Source organism: Quercus lobata, chromosome 4 (assembly GCF_001633185.2).
Source record: "Quercus lobata isolate SW786 chromosome 4, ValleyOak3.0 Primary Assembly, whole genome shotgun sequence".
Classification (NCBI taxonomy): Eukaryota; Viridiplantae; Streptophyta; class Magnoliopsida; order Fagales; family Fagaceae; genus Quercus; species Quercus lobata.
Genome location: NC_044907.1, coordinates 62,009,115 through 62,015,637, shown reverse-complemented (window position 1 = coordinate 62,015,637; position 6,523 = coordinate 62,009,115). Strand labels below are relative to the sequence as shown.

Sequence of the window (6,523 nt, the reverse complement as noted above, 5' to 3'; positions counted from 1 at the left end):
GATGTAATGATGGACGAGAGCTGTTCCAACGCGTACTTTGAATCCTCACGGAGGAGGAAGGGCAGCTTTTCAATGATGGAAGGGCCCTTCATTAAACCCTTGCCCTTTCCATGGCCAAGGGGAGCAATCGTCTTCTTGGTTTCGGCCTTCAAACCCACAAAGGGCTCAATGACAATCTTGGGCTTCTTAGGAAGATGGTCAGTTTTCTCCGTCTGCTTCCTTTTGATGGATGGGTCTTTGGACGAACCCGTCCCCTTGGGAGTTTGACCCTCAGCTTGTTTTTTCAAAGCAACTTGCTGCTTAATATAAGCCCTTCTCTTGGTAGCATCCATCTTTGCACCAAGGTAGACGGATGCTTTAGAAAGAAATAAAGTAAACAAAGAAAGAAAATCAAATACAGGGTGACAGACCTACGTTGGTGAACTTGAGTGTCGTATCGACGGGCGGCTGTGGTTGGCTCTGGATTGTCACAATACCAATATAGAGTATCTAGGTTGACCAACTTAGCCCACGTCCTCTCCTCTAACTTGGTTTTGTTGAAAATCTTCTCCAAAAAACTCCACTGTTCAAGTGAGACTTGTGGACGGTCTCGAGCTGAAATAGAAGACGGTTAGAATAACATGTTAAAAACTGAACCAAGGCCTAAGTATAGACGGGTGTGTAATAGAAGAGTCCATACTAAGACGGGTGCATACCAGAAGGGGGCATTATTCCCCATGTTGTGTTGATAGGTATATACTCGTTGTCACCAGGATGACACATCCACTTGATCACTTCCATGAAAAAATACTGACCCTTCCAGTCCCTATTGGAGTCGGGGGTATCACAAACAAGCCTTAACAACGGGCTCCTAGCCACGAAGCTATACATGCCCCTCGATTGTGTGATCTTGGCTGGAGGGTAGTAGTGAAAGAATTATTCCACTGTCAACCTTCGAGCACCGTCAGACATAGCCCCATACAGGACCTCTACGCTAAGGAAGACCTTTCAGGCGTTTGGCGAAATCTGGGTGACGGCCAAACCTAGGTATTGAAGAAGGTGACTGTGGAGTGAACTTAGAGGGAATCTGAGCCTTGCCTTTAGCATCTGCTCATAGATCTTGACACCCTCCACACCTTCATAGTAGCATTTCTTGGACTTGTAGGGTAGAAAGAGGGGTATGTTGTCAGGTATTTGGTACTTAGCCCTAAGTGTTTTGAAGTGATATTCTTTGATTGTGGACCTAAAATCATTGACCGTCCACAAGGGTAGCATGATGAACTCCCTAAGTCCATCCGGACCTACGAAGGATTGGATTAGGGGCTCAGCATCAACTAGGCCATTGCTGGAATCACCCTTTGACCTATCCGTCTCCAAATCCTCATCCCTTGAAGGAGAGGAGGTCGACAGATCCCTCATTTCCCTTGAAGTGTCAGGGTCTTTTTGACTTGACGGAAATGCTTCATTGTATCCTGCTCCATTGCGGACACACGATTGGTTACTAGACGCACTAGACATCTTTGTCACCTACATGTGACGGTAAATCCTAAGACACTAACGGATCTAATTGAGGACGGGAGTACAAAGTCTAAAAGACAAATTTAAAGGAGAAGAATACTTACTAGTTGAAGAGCAGTAAAAATGTGTAGATGACAGATGCACTTAGTGGACGATATGCACGTTTGACAATGGTGACGGTAGTGCTCTGATCACAAGATTTCTGTGGAAAGTAAAAAATGAGGGATTAGGAGGCAAGTTTATATAGAGGAACGACACGGAAGACGAAGGGACGCTTCGATTCGAGAGATTGACCACTAAATAGATGCCACGTGTCCTAACAACATTAATGACCCTAGGCCAGCCTATCAGGCTAGGTATGTTTCTCAGGAGACAAATCAAATTGTCACTCCACGAGTCCGTCCACTCAGAGATCACGGACCCATAGAGTGAGGGGGCAATTGAAGAGGGAAAAATTATGGATGATGGAACCATTTAAATAAACCTGACGACTCTGGTTCAATTGGTCAATAGTGGACGGTTCCAAAATGAACGGATACAAGTTGGACAGGACTAGAGGCCATGTGACATCTACCTGGTTTAAGTGGTCTCCAAGGAGTCCTAAATGGAAACAACTTGCGTTTCGCGATTAACTCTAGCTTATAGAGTCCTAATATGAATAAAATCCTAACATGAGGAGGATTCCGTAATACACGCCCATTAATAGTGATCTTCTCTATAAGGAAATGTCTTTCTATGCAAGAAACGGAGGTCGGTTCTACACTACTATAAAAACCCCAAAACCCTCATAAATTAAGGTACGCATAATTCACCCTAGTTCTGGCACTCTAAAGTTGTAGAAAGGTTTTCTGATTTAACCTTCGGAGGGTCTTTGGCCAGTACCACACCGGTACTCTCCTAGGGTTTTTCTTTTTCTTTGTCATTGCAGGCATCATCTCGGACACATGAGTATCATGTGGCTTATTGACGATTTTTGGTATCATCATGTACGTATATGATTTTTTTTTTTTAATAATATAAAGGTGGAGGGAGTCTTAACATGAACTTATCGACCTCACAATATACATTCAATTATAAATTGGATAACCTTAGATCTTTTACTAGAACAACAGAAAGCAACAATAGAAATTAATGTGAATTTAATTTTGAGCAATGTTTTTATTATTATTATTATTATTATATATATATATATATATATACAAGATAGAAATTCTATTCTAGACTTGAACCCTGATCTTTACTTTCCACACCTCATAAGTACTTATATTTGTGAAGTGACCATCACATCAAGGAGTGCGGTGGTATTAGGATCAAATAAAGTTATACAATTTTTACCATAATCTATATATATATATATATATATATATATATATATATATAAAACCGAAGCTTTTGAAACTCCCATAATTTTCCACGTCAACATTAATTAATTAAATAATAATTAAATATTTTAATTAATTAATATAATAATTACAATATTTTAATTAATTAATATAATAATTACAAAATACAATAATTATTCAGCATTCCCCCACCAAATACACCCGATACTTCTTAAAAAAACAAAAAAACAAAATCTCTCTCATTTGTCACCCTAAACTCTCCTTCCCCTTAACTTAAATATCACCCTTTCCTTCACCCAAAATCAAAACCCAAAACCCAATTCCTCCCACCGCCGTCGCCAACACAGATCACCGCCACCGCATTGATTTCTCTCTGCATCTCCATCGTCTGTTTTCTAACATCTGCGTTCATAGTGGTTTTTTTTTTTCCTAGGGTTTTGATTTGGAAAACCGGTTTTGCTGTTGATTCACCACCAATCTCCTCTTTCACAAGTAACGTCTTTTCTCTTTTTTCTCTCTTTAGAGCACCGGGCATTCAGGTTTTTCTCTCTCAATCTTTGGGTTTTCAGTTTTGGTAGATATTTGGATTCCAATTGGTTCTTAATTTTTCCACTCCTACATAGAATTTTGATTTTTAGGTTTTTGAATGTTTTCGTAGATATTTAGATTCCAGTTGGTTCTTAATTTTTCCACTCCTACTTAGAATTTCGATTTTAGGTTTTTGAATTTCTTGATTTTGGCTAATCAGAGAATGTTCCGTGACAACACAGCTAATAAGAATGCTTTTAAATTTTCTCAATCTTTGCAAGTACCTCAGTGCTGGTGATTGTAAGGGAAAACTTCATATCTATTACCTACAAACTTCTGATTATTCATGCTTTCAGGTAATGCATTCACCTACATGCAGTTTTGAAATATTCCTTTCAGGATATGCTTTCTGACAAGCGTTTAGGTCCTATGCATCTTAGAATATTAAAATTATGGAAATTTTGACAGGGTGCTCATGACTCAAGTAAAAAGGAGGCTAATTCTGAAGAAGCCACAGATAGACAGTCCTTCCTTGCATCAGGGGGCCACTATTGAATGATCCATCTTCATGATGTCAGTAGGTTTGCTACTTTCCTTTGTTTTTTATTTTTATTTTGTTAATCTCTGCCCACTCACTAGAGTTTCTGTACTGTTGTTTATCTCTGGGAGTTGTGGACTTCTTTCATTGTAATTTTAGATGGTTCTTGCTTCATTTTGAACGAAATTTCCTGAATTTGCTGCAATCCTTGATGGATATTGCTTAATGAAAAGTTATCTGTCTCATATATGTGACTTCCAACTTTTTTTTTAGTCTAAGTTTTATATCAAGGTTAGCAATCTGACACTGACCCAAAAAACAAATGAAATACATATGACTCTAGGCTTACTTTGTCTTGAAGATTTTCTTTTCTTTTCTTTTTATTTTTTTTATTTTTTATTTTTATTTTTTTTTTAAGTGTATACGATATATGCTTACATTAATGATTTTTTTTTTTTTTTTTTCCATATAGCTGGTAATTTGTTTGTGTATTTTGAAGACATTTTAATGGGTAATATTATATTTTTGTCTTGGTTTGTGTCAAATTGTAATTTATAGGTCTTAATTTTATGTTTTCAGTTAGGCTGTAGCTGTTGCTTTGCAAATAGCTTTTTGTTTGCAGCATATATTTTTTGAAATTTATACATATATTTTTAGGACTTGAACTTTCTACCAAGAAGACATATGCTAGGCACATGGAACTTTTCTTCCTTCTAATTTCAATTGGGTATTTGTTCTTGTGCTCCTTATTTTGAATTATGGCAGGGCAATTGATGTTTGTCTGGATTTTTGCTGCCTAGAATGTTACTTTTATGTGGATGAAATATCTTAAAGTGCATATTGGGTTTTCATTATTGGATATTTTGTTGCTCTTATTGCTGCAAGGCTGAATAGAGTCTTCCTTGATTGCCTATACAAACATAGATGATTTTGAAAGAATTGGAAACGACATTTATTTTTTGGCTTTGGAATATATTTTTGACTGCAGGGAAAATGTCATATCTCAATTGGGAGAGGTTGAAGAAGAATAGGGTCAAAGCCGAAGTTCGACATGGAGAGATTATCTCTTTTGGTAAGAATATCATTCCATATTTTTATATATGATAAATGTTACTGATGTGTTAGATATTTACTTTAAAAAAAAAAAAAAAAAAGGCTTTGGGAGAGGTGGGTTAGGCTGATTTCAAGACTCAAACTTGGAACACATTGCTTGAGGCAGACATAACTTGCCATTACAATGTCTTTTATTTTAATTTTTTCTATAATCTGTAGGATTGGTCTTTGATTCTGTAGGTTCCTTGAACAAATTGAATTTGAGGAATTGGCATTATGTTTCTTTTTCAATCCCATTGAGGTCTAGCATCTTTGTTTACTGGCAATGTTAGAATTTAAATACATCTTGTATATCAAGAATGATTAATGTAATTATGAAAGATATTTGATTGAATGAGTATGAAATTAACTATATTTGTGTAATTAATTGTATTGGAGTGTACTTATATTAGTTATATATTTTCTAAATATGATCTCAAGCTCTTGGTTATCACGATATCTCATTGTATGTGATAGATTTTATTACTTTGTAAGTGATAGATTTTATTGGTTTGGTATATAATTTCTACCATGATCTTGATTTTTTTTTTTTTTTTTTCCATATTGGGGAAGTTATCAATAGCTTTCCCGTGCATCGCACGTGTTAGCGACTAGTTTACTATATAATGAGTTGTGAGTAGCAAAGGTGTTAACTCACATGAACCTGCCATTACACATCACAACTCGTCAAATGATAAATTGTGGTAAAAATTGTATAATTTTATATGGTCTTAGCATTTTTCTTTAATTATTCGAGGATGACTCTTTTATTACTCCTATATATTACAGTCACATAGCAATAGGTTTTTTTTCTTTTTTTTTTTTTTTTGAGAAGACACGTAGCAATAGTAGTATATAATTTTTTAAGCACAACTTTTTCAATAACTCAGGTGTAATCAAATGCATTTATGAAATAATTGCAGGATTTTTCAAACACGTAAGTGGGCCTACAACTGTAACAACTTATATATTTCTCCAATTATTTTATCAATTGAATGTTGACAATGAGTAATATCCAGTCATCATTTTAACTGGACATGCTTAAAGTCTTTTTAGTTTATCTTAGGGTCCGTTTGGATTGAGTTTATTTTTACTGAAGCTGAAAACTGAAACTGAAAACACTGTAGTAAAATAATTTTTAAATATGTGAATAGTATTGTGGGACCCAGTTTTAATAAAAAAGTTGTTGAAAAGTGAAATATGTGGATCCGTGAACAGTGCATCTGTGCACTGTTCACAGTTGAATTGGTCATATTATGCGGCTGCCAAAAAAAAAAAAAAAAAAAAAAAAAACAGAAAACGCAGACACTGGAAAACTCTCAGCCCAAACGGGCACTTATTGTGTGTTTGTATTGAGCTTTTGCGTCTACGTTTTGCGTTTCCTGCGTTTCAGTTTTTTTTTTTTTTAGCCGCACTTGTTGACTTTTTGTCCGTGAACAGTGCATTTGTGCACTATTCATGGACCCACAAATTACACTTTTCAGCTACTTTTTCATTAAAAATGGGTTCCACGATACTATTCACA

At 36.0% G+C, this 6,523-nt stretch overlaps 1 long non-coding RNA gene across 1 annotated transcript; it reads left to right on the top strand.

The window, feature by feature from the left end:
- Nucleotides 1–3,638: 3,638 nt before the first annotated feature.
- LOC115986412 lies at nucleotides 3,639–4,966 on the top strand. Its single transcript, XR_004090737.1, has 3 exons — nucleotides 3,639–3,724; nucleotides 3,837–3,949; nucleotides 4,895–4,966. It is a non-coding gene; the product is annotated as an uncharacterized LOC115986412 (long non-coding RNA).
- The last annotated feature ends 1,557 nt before the right edge of the window (nucleotides 4,967–6,523 follow it).